Raw genomic sequence first — 16,919 nt, 5'->3', positions numbered from 1 at the left:
AAAGGCTCTTTCTAGAATTTGCTCTCTCCTATTTTCTTCTTTTGGTCCTATTAAATACTAAATAACAAAAATGTGCTTGTCCTATGGCACAATGAGTACAGGCTTTCCATGTGTGAGGCCCCAGTTCAATTTCCAACACACACACACACACACACACACACACACACACACACACACACACACCCCACCCCCACCAAAGTGGGGGAGAAAACGCACAAAATAGCAAGTATCTTTACAGCTTCCTTTAACATCCAAAGCACAACATCAACTTTTCTGAGTGCAGAGCTAGAGCAATAGTACAGCAAGTAGGGCACTTGCCTTGCATATGGTCAACCCAGGCTTAATCCCCAGCACCGCTTACCGTCTACCTATACTGCCAGGATTCCTGAATGCAGAAGCAGGAGTAACCCTGAGCACCATAAAACAAAATTTCCAAGTGCTTTGCATCAAAAACAAATTTCCTGAAGGGTTAGAATATTTGAGTTTCCATTCCAACTAGCTGGCTTCAGCATAGTTACCTAAGAGGATGGCATCCGGAACCAGAGCAAGAGTACAGCAGCACCCAACGGTGCTCAGGGGTGATTCCATTTGTCTGTGTTCAGGGGACTATATGGAGTGTTTGGAATTGAGCTGGGATCAATAATATCTGATATACCATCTCTCCAGTCCTTTGATACATGCCAGGAATTGTTTTTTTAGTTGAATCATCATGAATTACTAAATTACAAAGATTTCTGATCGAGTTTTGAGCATATGTTGTTTCAACACCAATCTCTTCGTCAGTGCCCACTATTCTCCACCGACGTGTCAGAGTTTTTAAGAAGAATCAAGCTTTACAGATAGATTTAGAAACGGGATGGAGAAATATTTCTGGTATTCCTGTGGACCAGAATCCTGTTAGCAGTGATTCCTAAGTGCAGAGTCAGGAGGAAGCCCTGAGCATAGCCAGGTGTGGCCCAAAAACTAGTATCTAAAAAGGAAATAATGCACTGGCTGGAGAGATAGTATAGTGGATAGACTACTTGCCTTGTACACAGTCAAGCTAGATTTGACCCCCAGCACCCATATATACTCCCTGAGCACAGAGCCAGGAGCAAGCCCTGAGCATTGGCAGGTATGCCTCCCCATCAAAATAAAAGACACACCGTATAAAGAAAGAAACCTCTCCAAAATAAATGGATAACTATCCTTGGGGATAGTTATGTTTCTTACTGCTCTCTAACATCTGCATATCATGGGGCTGGAAAGATAGTACAGTGGGTAAGGCATTTGCAACCGACCCAGGTCCAATCCCTGGCATCTCATATGGTCCCATGAGAACCACCAGGAGTTATTCCTGAATGCAGAGTCAGGGAGTAACCCCTGAGTATCACTAGATGTAGTCCAACCCCCCTCCAGTTCCCCCCCAAAAATAAATCATTAAGGCCAGAGCAATGGTACAGTGGGTATGGTATTTACATTACACGTGGCCGACCCAGATTTGATCCCTGGCACCCATATGGTCTCCAGCACTGCCAGGAGTAACTCCTGAGTGCAGAGCCAGGAGTAACCTGGAACACCACCGAGTATAACCCAAAAAGCAGAAAAAAAAAAGTTACTACAAAATTAGACCTCAATTTTTTCATCAGATTCAAAACAAATTTTACATATATATAAAAATTTTATATACATATAATAAAATGGTCGGATGAGTTTTTGATGAGGAGTTTATTTGTTGGCATTTAGGCTCCCATGCCCAAGCTAGACAAAACTTCCAGGAGATGTTGCACTTTCCTACATGTCCAAATACTTTCAAAGTCCTGCTATGTGCTATTCTATGTCTAAAATAACTTCAGTAAATAAAACAAAGATCCCCTTATGACACTTGCCATAACCATGCCACCAGACCCTGTGCCAGGCTGTCTCACTCAGGGCACCCCAGAAGGGGGCGGGTGAGACCCCTCCCTACCCCAAGGGACCCAGCCCCAGCAGCGACAAACTCCAGAACCCAGCTGCCACCATGCTCAAGGTGGCTCTCCACATGCTCGGGCAGAGAAACACCCACCAATGAATCTATTCCTGGCCCGCGCAGCCACAGATACTTCAAACCACACACCCTACCCATACCCCAAAATTACGGCACCACATCTGATAGAGTTCAAAGTAGGAGGCAACCAATCTTAGACGGAAAATATACTTTTTCTTATTTTTTAGACACATATATAAAAGGACTAGAGCCATAGCACAGCGGGTAGGGCATTTGCCTTGCACGCGACAAACCAGGATTCAATTCCTCCGACCCTCTTGGAGAGCCTGCCAATCTACTGAGAGTATCCCGCCGGCACGGCAGAGCCTGGCCAGCTACCTGTGACAATTTTGATATGCCAGAAATAGTAACAAGTCTCACAATGGAGACGTTACTGGTGCCCACTTGAGCAAACTGATGAACAACAGGACAACAGTGCTACATATATAAAAAGCACACAAGGCTCAATCTTTAGCAACATGTTGGTGATCTCTTATAGAAGGGCTTAATGGTCCCTGGGTGAAATACAACAATCTTCATGGTCTTTCCTCTAAGGATACTTTTTTGTAGCATTTTCACGGTTTTCCATAACAAACAATATAAAACATAGTATTTCAGTTCTGCTTTGGGGCAGGGATTGGGGTTTGGGATGGAAACACCCGAAATATGGTGTGATGGGAAGGTGTAATGGTGTAATGGTTTGAATATTATATGTAATCAATATTGTGAACTACTTTATTAAAAATAAATTTTAATTAAAAAAACAACAAAGATCCCTATTTTTAGAACTTTACATTATAGTAACATTCATTCTAATCATTTAGAATTGGCATAACAGTTTAACATCTGTCAACATTATGTTGACTTAAACATGGCAATGATGGAACTGTGTAGTGATATGTGATGGAGTTGTACTATAGATATTCTATGTAGGATAATAATGCTGCTATATTCCCATTAGAAAACAATACTCCATCTTACTAGAGGAGACAAAGTATAATTCTTCAATATCACTGAAGAAATTAAAGGAAGCCAAACAAAAGACCTCAAAGGTGAAGGAAATCACTGTCAATGGAAGAACTTGACACAATGGCAAAAGAATAGCTATTAAATTTCCATTTGGAGTTTCATATGGGAGTCCACTCAGTGTGAGGAACTCATGTAACAATAACAATAAGATTTATAAGGCACAGCTAGTGTGGAAGAACCCTGCAGTTTCCTCCAGAAGGAAGTGAGTTTTTGACTGGTTATGGGTAAGTACCAATATGGGGAGCAAGCATCCCACCATAGGCCAAATTACAAAGCAAAAGCGTGTTTTCTTTATATAGATAACTCAGAAGACTCAAGATATAGAGATATGTATCTGCAAAGATGTTCACAGAGAACTTTATATGTACAGATCACACAGTTTGCAAGCCAAAGTTACAAATGTGTAGGATAACATTGGTTTGTCCTTCCTCCCTTTCCACAGGGAGCTTAGGTTTAAGTACTCTGGAGACACTCCCTTCCTCTGTTTACTTGTAAACTCTTCTCTGTCCTCTCCTCCCCAACCAGTTAATCACCTTTCCCCCAATCAGATTCTGTTAATTTGTAAAATCAGACCCTTCTAAGACACTGAACTTGTATTGTAAGTTAAATATTGCTTTTCTCTGTCTTTTGCATAGCTTACTTTAAAGCAATGTCCTTTCTGTATGGACACAGGAAGACAGTTAATGCTATGCTCTTGTAACTTGGGAGTTGACTGACTCCGAATAATATTTACTCCTGGGCATCTAGGAACAATTGCCCTTAGTTCCTAGCACCTCAAAAGCAGGGTCCCGACGGAGGACTGAATGGACCCAGGGCAAGCTGTGAGCTACCCTGGCATCGAAATGGGCCAGGCCAAAGCGCCACAATACTCAACTATAAGTTGAGGGCATGAACATGAACAAATGCTGACATGATCCAAAAGTAACAGATGATTAGGACCCTGCTGGGGTTAGGAAGATCATAGTGAGGTGTCCTTAGGCAGAACCAAACTTTAGGTTTACATCTCTTACTGTGCTCATACAGAAGACATTGCTAGAAATATCTGAAGTAGATTTACTACAACTATTTAAGTGGATTACTAGCTGAGGAAAGAAGAAAGCGACACACCCTTATTGGAATCCCACCCTTGGGCAGATTTCCTAGTAATCTGAAGTAATCTCCTTAGATGAGATTTTGTTAATCTCCTGGAAGAGTGGTCTTACCCTTCTTTGTTGATCTGTTAATGTTCAACCCACCTTTATGTCACCACCCTATGTGACTGCTATATAAACTAAGACTGTAAGAGAAGTAGGGGAGAAGACACAGAAGCAGAGCACAAGGCAAAAGGGAATCAGGGAGTCATCGGAGTCAGAAGCAGGGGAAAGAAAGAACACAAAGAGAGTTAGGGTCAGAGTCAGAAGTAAGTGAGACTACTTTTAGTACCAGCAACTGCTTGCAGCAATGTCTCTAGACTGAACTAAGCCATAGCCCCTTGCCGGCCAAGGTGGGGAAAGGTCCTTCTTCCTCATCTTTTTTTCCCTTTTCAGGGAAAAGTGGAGTGGCGTCCACCATATCATGAGGACCCTTAAGGAGGTACAGAGTCAGAAGTAAGAGACAGAGTCAGAAGTGAGAGCGAGAGGGGTTCCGGAGAGAGAGAAGCAGAAGGGAAATGGAGATTGGAATAAACTGCAATTGATACCAACCACCCTGGCCCTGGTTCCTTCCTTTGCCTACCTATCACCATTGACCTCCCCAGGGTGGGGGAAGCAGCATGAGACTACAGAATGTGGGTGGCAGGAGAGATAGAGCGCCCGCTGCCCCTTTTGTGTTTACACACAAATGGACAGCATTTGTTACAGCTTAATTAGTGTAATAAATCATCTGGCACTTTTTTATTAAGTAAGATTAAAAATAACACTGGATTAGAAATTTAAACACTATTAATTTGAGCTGAACCTTTATTTTATAAAAAGATAAACGTTTTGGAATTAGTACCACTTTTTGAAACAATAAAAGGAAACATTCTCTACAGTTTATTGTAATAATTCAATTTTTTCACCTTTCATAATTAATGACTTATTATGAAATACGTTCCCTAAAAACTCCTTCCATAACAAGTATTAAGTAGATGATAATTTTGAGGCCAAATTTATTAATTTTTTTTTTTTGCTTTTGGGTCACACCCAGCGTTGCTCAGGGGTTACTCCTGGCTCTGCATTCAGGAATTACTCCTGGCGGTGCTTGGGGGACCACATGTGATGCTGGCGATTGAACCCAGGTCAGCCACGTACAAGGCAAACGCCCTACCCACTGTGCTATCACTCCGCCCTCAAGGCCCAATTTAATTTATAGTTTACGTGTAAAGAAAAAGGTAAGAAATTCCCCCTTTCCATCATTTCAGTATTGTTCCTCATCCCTTGAGAGCACAGACTTGTTGTCAGTCCTAAACTCACACGCAGTTATACCCATTAATAGTCGTGTGTTATCAAGTTACATATACTTCCTGATCCTGTGTTTTCACCTATAATCAATACCTATCTCATCCATGGTTTTTAATGTGTATCTTTGAAAGGCATTTAAAAATTTCAAGTTAGATACGAAAATGCTGTGTAATATAGTGGATAAGGCTCTTTCTCCACCCACAGCCAACACGGGTTCTATCCCTGGCACCACACACAGTCCTGAATATAGAGCCATGAGTAAGCCCTGAGTAGTGCCAGGGTTAGCCCCAAAACAATAACAACAAAATGATAATGCATATGAAAGTATAGCACATGTTACAAGTCACAAAACAAGTTTTTTTTGGGGGGTGCTGTCACACCCAGAGATGCTCAGGGGTTAATCCTGCCTCTGCACTCAGGAATTACTCCTGGTGGTCCTCAAGGCACCATATGGACGGCTGGGGATCAAACCTGGATCGGCTGCATGCAAGGCAAATGCCCTACCTATTGTACTATTGCTCTGGCCCAAAACAGATTTTCTTTTTTACCCAACAGAAAGGAGAGAGTGAATGGGAAATTATTTTTAAAGACATGAAAGGGAAAATTATAAATTCTATATGACATCCATTATCTTAAGCTCTTGTCTTATTTTTATTTTTCATCCACAATCTTTTGATGCTTTTCCATTCTTTATACTGTCCCACAGTGCTACAATAGGAGGCAGGTTTCAAGGTGTTTGGTCACAGGTGGGAAAAATGAAGGAAACTTCTGTAATTAAAGCAAGGGGGAGTGAATTGTAGCATTCTAATATGGAACTCCTAAGAGTGATTGTGTATGTGTGTGTGTGTATGGAACGCCTAAGAGTGATTGTGTGTGTGTGTGTACATGTGTATGGAACTCCTACGGGAGAGAGAGAGAGAGAGAGAGAGAGAGAGAGAGAGAGAGAGAGAGAGAGAGCGCGAGAGAAGGGAGGCTTTACCTGACAGTGTTCAAGAATCACTCCTGGTGGTTTTCAGGAAATCATATGCAGGGCAGGGAATTAAGTGATTTTTCAAAGAGAAGAAACAAAAGGGGCAACGGACTGACAAAGCTATAGGTTCATCCACTATATAAATAGAGCATTTAGTAAGGCATTTAGTAAGGCAAAAAATATTTTTAACTCAGAGTCCAACAGATTCAAAACAAAACAAACCTGAAAATCAATTAAATACATTAAACCTCTAAAATACTGTTGTGCTTGCTTGTTAGGTTTTCACAGGTAAACTGTCTAGACTAAAAAAGTAAACTGTCTAGACAGGTAAATTATCTAGAAATCTAAGCCAAAAGGCTATTTAGAAAATAATTTTTCTGAGGAAAGACTCAGATTTTCTTTCTTTTATTTCAGTTTTGGAGTCACAGTGGCTGTGCTTACTCCTGGCACTGCACTCAGAGGTCATTCCTGGCATTCTCAGAAGACCATACGGATGACAGGGATTGGCCACATGCAAGGCAAGCACCTTACACTGTACCATCTCTTTGGCACAGTGATTCTGACTTTCAAAGAACCAAATGACAAGCTTTGAAAAGATATACAACTCAAAAGTTTAGTGGTCTCTAAAAAACTAACCATGTTTCATTGCACATGCTTATTTATCTTTAATAATTACACGTTAAATAAAAATATATAAAGCAATAATTCTGAGCTTTTATCTATTTTAAAATACTAAACATAAGTATTTTTATCTAAATACTTATTTTATCTATTTTAAAATACTAAAAATAAGTACTTTTATCTAAATACTAAAAATAAATATTCAGTGTTAGTTATTTTCCTGTTACAATGTAGAAAAGGTTTCTCCAAATAGTCCATTACCTGTTAGCTAACACAACCAGATTCCTTCAATTAATCATTGTTGTGACTTTCCTAATTTTACTGCAAAATTAATCTGAAACATTTCTTTAAAACTTTGTTTTCAAACGTATCTTCTAATAAAATTTCTACAAGTGTTGTGAAAATTGTGAGTCACAAATATATGCAATGAACTAATGACAAGAAAAAGAACCATGATCAGGTATTCTTGCCTGGAGAGCTACAAAAGTTCATTTGGGTCTAAATCCACTGGGTATAAAGGGATTTATTAAAGTCTCAGAGATATCAAACATTAATGTCATTTAAAAAACAGGGGTATTGCAATTGATTATAAAACCAAAAAGATCTACCAATCTGCAAAATTTATCGTAATCATAGTAAGTTCCGCCCAACCGTGAATTCTCAGAGGCAGCAGTAGTCATGCTGCAAGTCATGTTTATGGCACCAAACAGTATAAGGAACAGGGATGTACCTCAGCGACAGAGCACTTGCCTTGCATGTGTGAGGACCTCAGAATACTTTTCTCTATGAAATTGGGCTCAGTCTATTACAGAATTACCTGCATCTTCGCTTATAGGGTGAGGAAATTCTCTTCTTTTACTCTGAAGTTCTCCCACTCCCCTTTCTCAGTAATAAAGGAGATATTACTGGCACCTTGGTGGTGGATGTGGTCACATCCACAATACATGCCTAAAATAAGTATTAACACTACTGTAATCCATGTTACAATTTTATAAAAGATACATAAAAAATACTACACAAGTAGGAGCTATAGACATGGGTTCAATCCATAATACCCCATATGGTTCCCCAAGCACTGCCAGGACTGATTCCTGAGCACAGAGCCAGGCCCTAAGTACCACTGGGTGTGGCACAAAAACCAAAAGAAAAGAAGAAAGAAGAAAATAATATACTGCCTATCTGGGAGATCCTAAATGATCATAACAAAAATTAGAAATAAAAAAACTCTCAAGAAATTTCTGCAGAAAAAGTCACCAACTTTCTCCACCTGTTCCTATTTCTATTTAACGCTAACAAATCAAAAGTTACATTAAAAAAGTTTTAGAAGTGACTGAAAGATAGGTTGAGTGAAGTAAGCCAGAAGAAGAAAGACAAACAGAACGGTCTCACTTATCTGTGGAATATAGAATACTGACTGAGGAAATATATGGTAGTAAAAGGGCTGCTTAGATCATCCTCCATCCCAGTGTTTAGAGAACAGACAGACAGAGAAGGAAAGAAACCAAGGAAGGGGAGAAGAGAACAAGAAGTAATGGGTTAACAAGCAGTGGTATGAGTGCTTTGAGTGAGGGTATAGCCAGATACCCAAAACACAGATTCAACAGAACTGAAAACACAAGATGTAAGTGGCAACCACTGAAACTCTGTAATGTGCTTGTCAAGTTGACAGATGGGGATAAAGTGGGGGTTGGGATGGGGAAGGGAATCTGGGAACACTGGTGAAGGGAAGTTGACACTAGTGGAGGGATTGGTGTTGCCCTATTGTATGTCTAAAACACAACTACCAGTAACTGTAAATTATGGCTCATGGCTCTTTAATAAAAATTTCTAAATTAAATAAAATTCAGAAATCTTAAAAAAAATTTAGAACTGTAGCACTGTATCATTGTCGTCCCATTGTTAATCGATTCACTTGAGTAGGCACCAGTAACGTCTCCACTGTGAGACTTGTTACTGTTTTTGGCATATCGAATACGCCACGGGAAGCTTGCCAGGCTCTGCCGTGTAGGTGGGATACTCTTGGTAGCTTGAAGGGCTCTACGAGAGGGGTGGAGGAATCGAACCCGGGTTGGCTGTGTGCAAGGCGAACGCCCTACCTGTTGTGCTATTGCTCCAGTCCAGAAGTAACTAACCTTCATAATTATTTTAGAAAATCTAGTATCCACAATGCTAGAACAGAGGCTGAAATCTTTATGTTACAGTGGTCAGCCCTTTCCTGTAGTACTTTTTTTTTTTCTTTTTGGGTCATACCTGGCGATATATAAATAAGAGTTACTCCTGGCTCTGCACTCAGGAATTACTCCTGGCGGTGCTCAGGGGACCATATGGGATGCTGGGAATCGAACCAGAGTTGGCCACTGTGCAAGGCAAACGCCCTACCTGCTGTGCTACTACTCCAGCCCCTCCTCTAGTACTTCTTGTCTCTGACCCTCACCCACAATAAGCCAGCAAACATATACTATGGCCCCTGCATTCTTTCACACACATCACACAAAGAATGTCAAGACCTTTATCTTTTTGTCCTGATGAGGGTATGATCACTACTAAGTCCTTATATTAACTGACACTACTAACATGTTACCAAATATTATTAACAATATACTTTTTTTTGGCTTTTTTGGGTCACACCTGGTGGTGCTCAGAGGATCATATGGGATGCCAGGGATCAAACTCAGGTCAGCTGCGTGCAAGGCAAACACCCAATCCACTGTACTATGGCTCCAGCCCAACACAATCCTTTAAAACAAAATAAAACAAAACAAAACAAAAACAAAAAACACCTTACCAAGGTCTGGTTTTAGTTCAACTACAAAGTCTTTCCAGTTTATCTTATAAATATCAAAATGGGAGCCCAGGATATGAAGGTATATAGTACAACACATACTTCCAAGTACCTGAGGCCCTGAGTGTGATCCCTAGCACCATCCCGTGCCAGATGCCATTTTAGTTGCACAGCTGTTTGTGATCCTGAGTGCCACCACAAATATTTGATGTTGATGCACCAGGACTAAATGTGTGCAAGCAACCCCTTAAAAGCACCAACAATAAGTATGCAAGCACAAACTGTTATCTCCAGTAAGCAGCCATCAAGGATCCAACTACTGGTCATCACAACAACACAGGTAGAAAAAGTAAACCTTAAAAAACAAAGTAGCAGCAAAATAGCCTTAAACTCACACTTGCAGGTGTTAAGCTTTAAATTCACATGTGTTTCATAAAATCATTTTCTGGAACAAAACTTTGAGAAAAAAACTCTGAGGAATGTGTTTTGTAACAATGGGGTATCATCACACACCAATAAGGATGGTATATATCAATGAAGCTGGACAGCAGTTTGAAAACTCTTAAAAAAAAAAAAAGGAACAGAACAAAAATGTTCATTTGAAAGGAAATATGCACACCTGTGTTCATATGCACACCTATGACATATATTCATCGCATAACTTCAACAGTCAAGATACGGAAACAACCCAAATGCCCAATTAAAGATTAATGGATCAAGGAGCTGTGGTATATATACACAATGGAATACAACAAAGATCTAAGAAAGGACAACATGGATGGAACTAGAGGGCATCAGAGTGAAGTCAGAAAAAAAGCAATATAGAATGCTCTCTCTCATAGGTGGGACTTAAGTTACACAGTGAGGTAGCAATAGAGGGCCCAAAGGCAACAGAATGGGAGAGTTGGTCCACAGAACTGAGTCTGCATAAAGTGGCAGGGTAGATTGAGAGGGAGAGATAGAGAAAACTACAGTAGAGAGGCAGGGATTCGGGTGGTGGGTATGGAGTTAAATGATGTATGCATAAAATCATAATTAACAGTATTAGAGATAACAGTATCTCAATCAATAAAGATTTTTAAAAAGATTTTAACTTTAGCCTATGAAAAAGGAGCTAATTAAAAAACTTTAATAGATGTGTATCATAAAAATGTACTGCATATGGATAAAGTCTACATATATAATCATATAAACATACATAGAATCATGTCCTTGTACACATTCAAATTTTATTAAATATTTTTCCTACAAGAGACTGTTCTCAAAGTTTCATATAAAACAGTTCTTTGCCATAATAAGCAACACATCAAGTACGCCATGGTTATGAAAAAAGTCACAATGCAAGGAGAAATATGCTTCGATACCAGAGTTTTGTAGAAGCACAAAGAGGTCAGTCAACACAGCAAGGTTTTGCTCTAAATATGTGCTACAATAACAGTGTGTAATGTTACTGTTCAAGAGTACAGTCTTCTGAACGTCCTCTTCATCTTTCAATTCAAATCTAAGCACTGCTGAACCTCCTCTTCATCATTCAAATCTAAGCACTTCCTCTCCTACTACTCTATCCCCCCCATTTGAGATCATTCAAATACTGAGCCACCACATTCAAAAACCAGGATTAGTATAAGGAATTCTCTGTAAATTTTTCAACAATAAGAGAGGACAAAATGCAACCAACACCTTGCCTCACATTTATAAACTGAACATTTCAGAGGTAACAAAATATGCCTGGTGGTACCATTCAGTCGGGGAATTATCGTGAATAGCTGGTATTATTTTTCTCTGTTGTTGTCCATCTTCTCATACTCCAGGAATTAAAAAAAAAGGTGGGGGAGGAGGGGAGAACAAATCAACATACCTACTCGCAAAGCAAAGGCTGCCACAGAACGCTCTGAGCAGCTAGTTCTAGAAATAATGTTCCCTGAGATAAAGTAGAGACTCCACAGTACTACACAACAGTCCTGCCATTCCCCCAACACCTCACCCCCCCCAACACACACAAAGCTTAAGCATTTCTAAGAACACAGATTTAGAGAGCCTACAGTCACATGTGTACACTCAAACAAGAGGAAATAGAAAAGCATCCCTGGTGGGAAAGAAACTGAAGTGTAACTCCCTCTGTGCAAGTATCTATTTGGTACACTATCCTGTACTTCAAAGGAGAGGAGTCTCTTTCCTAGAACGAGCTTCAAGATCTTCAAACAGTAACATGAGGTAGACCAAATCCAAACCAGGACATGTTGCCATCAAGTCTGCTAGTTCCAAGACAACAGTAGTGCTGCTGCAGCCAGTGATTCCTTGGCGTACAGACATATTAAAATGATATTGGCAGCAGCACCGGCTCTTCTCTTTCACCCTCTGCTGTTACTATAGCTCCTTTTGCTAAATCTGCCTCAGAGTTTAGACAGGAGCTGGATGGTTCATAATCACCCCAGCAGCTGCAGCTGAGCAATCCTCAGCCTAATTGTGGCACTGGAGCAGCTGAGAGGAAGAAAGGAGATAATACAACCCCTACCATAGCCTCACACAAATTGCTACACATACAGCCAATAAGATACCAAGGTATTTTAATAGGATATTTTATTTCCTTTGAAAAAAAGCAGTTGAACCTCAGAAGGGGAGCTTGTTGTTTGTATTATAGAACTTACATGTGAACTGAAGGTGACCTAAGCCATGTAGGATTCAGAACAATGGAAGAGCTTAAGTAAAACTTCCTGTAAATATTCACACAACAAACCACTACCACAAACATCACCTTCATAAAACCTGACTGATAGTTCCTGCAGTGTAAGAATCAGGAATAAATGAGGGTCTCTTCTTCAACTCAACATCACAACAATGCAAAACTATTAAAATAGTACATAAAACAATTAAAAGGGCATAATGCAAAGAGTCTCATCATCTTTGACTCCACACCAGACCATTATTTGCTTATCTTTAGAAACAAAACATCACTCTTACTTTCTTTAGGTTCTATTGATCCATCTTCATAAAGCATAAATAAATAAAAACATTTTATGCTGAGAATTTCATTACATCTTTAAGAACACAAAACAGAACGAAATCACAGATCTGAAAACAGATGAAATCATTATTACCTTTATGCAATATTTAAGTTCTGAATTTTAACTGGTTGTTACATAATTTTCTGAAAAATAGTGTATTTTATACTTGATGACAGAACAGTACCCATTAGTTTAATAAATGCTTTGATTTCAACTATTTGCCACAAGTAGAAGCTGACAATTAAAACCTCATCTATTCTTTCAAGATATTAGCAAAATAGAACTGCAGTTTATATGGCAAAGATTTATGAGAATTATATTTAATAAGTCTAATCCTGTTTGCAAAGACAGCCCAAGTAGTCACTAAATATTGAGTTCTTTATCCAAGTATCTCACAAAGTATTAGACACAGTTTTCTTAAAAAAAACACAAGGTTTTACATAAACTGAAAGAGAAATACTGAAAGGCACACAAGACAAATGTATGATTAATGAATTACACTAAGGCCAACACCTTTACAACCACCGCCACCAGACTGAAAGAACTTTGTCACCACTTTAGAGGCCCAACCCAATCACAACTTCCTGCCTCCTTCCAGATCCTTAGTTTTTTGAAGCAAAATACTTCTGAAAGAAATTTAGATATGGGGGAGGGAAGGAGGATGGGAGGAGAAACAGAGACAGAGAGATACACAGAGAAGGAGGAAGTTGAGGGGGGAGAGGGAACAAGAGAGAGAGAGAAATGTTCAAGAGAGATCATGAGCTAGAGAGAGGAATACAGTCTAGAACCTTATTTTTATAGAAATTGCTTTCTGGCAAGTTTTTAAATATAGTTTTTATTCATTGATATTTCTAAACATGAGAGCTTAGCGCTGCTTTTCTTAAGCTTTGGATTAAAAAATAAATGAAAATTTTGATACAACAAATTCATTTTTAAAAAATAAATTAAAAAATTGAATGCTAATAGGAATTAATGAAGTTTTCACTGAAAGACTCAGTAGATTAAGTAAAATATACAATATGTAAAGAACAATTACAATAACAAATTATTGCCTAAAAAGACGCAAAATTGTATAAAAGAATTTTACACCCGCATTGGTACACTGGGTCATTAATATTCAATATTCTTTTAACATTACATAGCATTAAGAAAGTTTATTTGCACAGAAATTGATTATTCAGCTTAAGAATTTCCTTTAGGTTAAAATAAAAACTTAAACCAAGTATTAACATTATACTTCAAGCCATAAGACAAATTCCACCTATCCCAGGAAGATAGGCCAAAGCTATAATTTCACTTTCAGTTGAACAGAAAGGAGTCAATTTTGTGGTTTATGAAGTCAGCAAAAACATAGTGCAAAATTAAAGCTACTATAACATCATGGTGGTTGCAGCAAAGCACGCTATTTTAAAAGACCTTTTATCTTTTATTCTGGAAACATGGATATGAACTATCTTGCATGCAGATTTAAAGATAATTTTTTTTTCAAAATTAGGACCTTATGAACTGTCAGCCAGCATTTAAAATCTCTACCGAAGGCTTATGAATGTCACAAACTTAAAATACTTCAGCTTCCTTTCCTTAAACATCAACTATGCAAGGGTCATATATTCATTTTATATATAGTTTGACTAAACATATATGTATGTGGGATTCAGTGAAATAACACTTTCTTCGGGGCAATGTATGAAGATAACATATCACGGATATAAGATCCTTGGCATCCAAGACTGTTCATTCAAAATGCCCTATCCACTGTGTGCCTAGCACCGCGCTCCTTAAATCTTAGATTTATCACATACTTTTACCTTGAAAGCCTACATTAGGTAAACACTTGGTTATTATTTTCCTTAGTGTGTAATTTACTTTAGAAACTTAACAGATTGGTCAAATACACTTAGAACTGTCAAGGTTTGGGCACTGTGATCCTCCAGTGAGGACACAAGGAAAAAAAAAAATCACACACACGCATACGTGAATCATCTATTAGAAAACATACACCAGCAAATAAAGGCACAAACAAAACTGACTCCACCAGAATCAACTTTTCGTTATTTCAATCATCTCTCGATCGTGAGACCATGTGTTATTTATTCCAAGCCTGTTTCAATTAATTACGCGGACGATAATGCAACTAACACTATAAACCAAAAATTAAAGCCGTTCCTACACCAGACTCTATTTTCGAAAAGAGTAAAGCAATGCTGCCCTATGCCCAATTAAGAAAAGGGGGGGGGGGGTGACTGGAAGCAATCATCAAGAGGAAACAACACTTGAAATTGTTCATTCGAACCAACTGGGAGGCGAGTCGAGTGGCAGGAGACAGTCCAAGTGGATCCCAAGCCGCGGATTTCCCAACCCCCAACCCAAAACAAAGGAAAACTTTCGCGTGTTGCGGTTTTCAATCAAACCTCGACCGGCGAGAGGCTCGCGCACTGGCCCCCCAAAGCCTCGTCGGCGACCCCGAGCCGAGGGCACCCGCGGCACCAACCTGGGCACAGGGCGCGGGGCCGCCTCCTTCGCCCCTCCCGTCGGCCCGGGGAGCTTAAGCAGATCTGGCCCCGAGACCCCCCAGAGATGCGGCGGGAGAGACCCCCGGGGTTCCGAGGACCTGGAGCGGACCGGGGCGGAGACCGGGGCGCGGCGGCGGGGCGGGCACGGCGCGGGGCGCCAGCAGGTAGCAGCGGGAAGGAGACACGCCCGCGCCGCGCCGCGCCGGGGGAGGGGAGAAGTTTGAAGCCAACTTCCCGACTCCGGCCGGCGGCGCTCCGAGGCGCCCGGGCCTAGGGCCGGCCGCTGCCCCGCGGGGTCCTTACCTGCCCCGCAGCCGCGCTCGCAGGAGTCGCCGCCGCGGCCCCTGGGGGTGGCGGAGCGGGCCGGAGGCGAGGCCCACGGGGCCCTCTCCGTCCTCCACCTCCACGGCCCGGGCGCCCGGCGGCAGCGACGACGGCACGGCCGGGCCCGGACGCCGCACTCCGGGAGGAGGGAATTCCCGGGCTCCCCCACCCCGCGGCCGCCCTCGCGCGCGGCTCCGCCCCTCGGCTCGCGCCGGGGGCTGCGGCTACCTGCGCGCGCGCCCCCGCGCCCCGCCTCGCCGCCCCCCGCGCGCCCCCGCCTCCGGGAGCAGCGCGCGCCCGCGGGCTCGGGGCCGGCCTGGCCGAGGGGCCTCGTCTAGTCCGAGTCACTTCTTCCGACCAACATGGCGGCGGGGCCGCGCAGACCGAGGGGGCGTGAGGAGGCGGGGGAGGCGCCTCGGCGGCGCCCCCTCCTCAGCCGCCGCCCCGGGTTGGCTGCGCGGGGGAGAGAGGGCGTCGGGGGCGCTCGGGGCTCCGTGGAGGGCGGGCCGGGGCGTGGGGTGAGTTTGCCGGGGGGTCGGTGGCTGCTCACTTCTCCGTCCCGCGCCCTTTGTGGTGGCGACTGAGACTGCCCGCTCCCTCGCGCCCTGGCGACCGCCGGCCCCGGCGCTGCCGTCTGGCCGCCTTCCGAGGCCGGGCTCCTGTCCCAGCCCCCGGAGCTTCCTGTTGACTGCAGGTCGGGCCCGAGGGCCGAGGGGAGTGCGCTTGGCCCGGCTCCCGGGAGTGGGAGCTTCGGCTCCCCGGGACGGCGCTGGAGACGCCCGCGCGGCCACGGCCCGCCGGGAAACTGGCGCGACGGCTCCTCTCCCGCTCGACAGCTGTGGAAACTGAGGCACACGGCCAGATCGCGGGCCCGCGAGTTCTGCAAAACCGGCTCTTCACAACCTACGCACCTCCCCGCTCTGCCTTTGGGGCCGAGGTCGGAGGAAGAGGGGAGCGAAGCCCAAAGAATGGGGGGCGGGGGCCGAAGCGGCGGGCGCGTCCCCGTCAGTCGGAACGGGGACTCCTGAGACTCCTGGAGACTGGAAAGCGCCCGCAGACGCTTAGATTCCACTTGGCGTTTCCTCTTCGATAGTTATCAGAACTGCGATTGAGGGATTGTTGGTTTCCTTTGTGGGTGGTTGGTTTTTTTTTTTTTTGGTTTGGTGTGGTTTGGTTTTTTGGGGTTTTTTGCGAAATTTAGGGTCGTTTGTAAATGAACACCAAAGAGCACGGTCACACGGGTCAGTGTG

General features: G+C 42.5%; 1 protein-coding gene across 4 annotated transcripts in view; it reads right to left on the bottom strand.

The window, feature by feature from the left end:
- Positions 1 to 16,330, bottom strand: part of YES1 (YES proto-oncogene 1, Src family tyrosine kinase) — a 76,424-nt gene extending 60,094 nt beyond the window's left edge. The window contains exon 1 of one of the 4 annotated variants that reach the window (XM_055127730.1): positions 15,898 to 16,330. The gene's annotated coding sequence lies outside the window, so the exon portion shown is untranslated. Of the gene's footprint in view, positions 1 to 15,323; positions 15,544 to 15,648; positions 15,863 to 15,897 lie in introns of those variants that run through there. The other 3 variants (XM_055127731.1, XM_055127729.1, XM_055127732.1) reach the window with 3 other exon arrangements.
- Between the last annotated feature and the right edge of the window lie 589 nt (positions 16,331 to 16,919).

Source organism: Sorex araneus, chromosome 2 (genome assembly GCF_027595985.1).
Source record: "Sorex araneus isolate mSorAra2 chromosome 2, mSorAra2.pri, whole genome shotgun sequence".
In the NCBI taxonomy this organism is placed as follows: Eukaryota; Metazoa; Chordata; class Mammalia; order Eulipotyphla; family Soricidae; genus Sorex; species Sorex araneus.
This window is presented reverse-complemented; position numbering and strand designations above follow the sequence as displayed.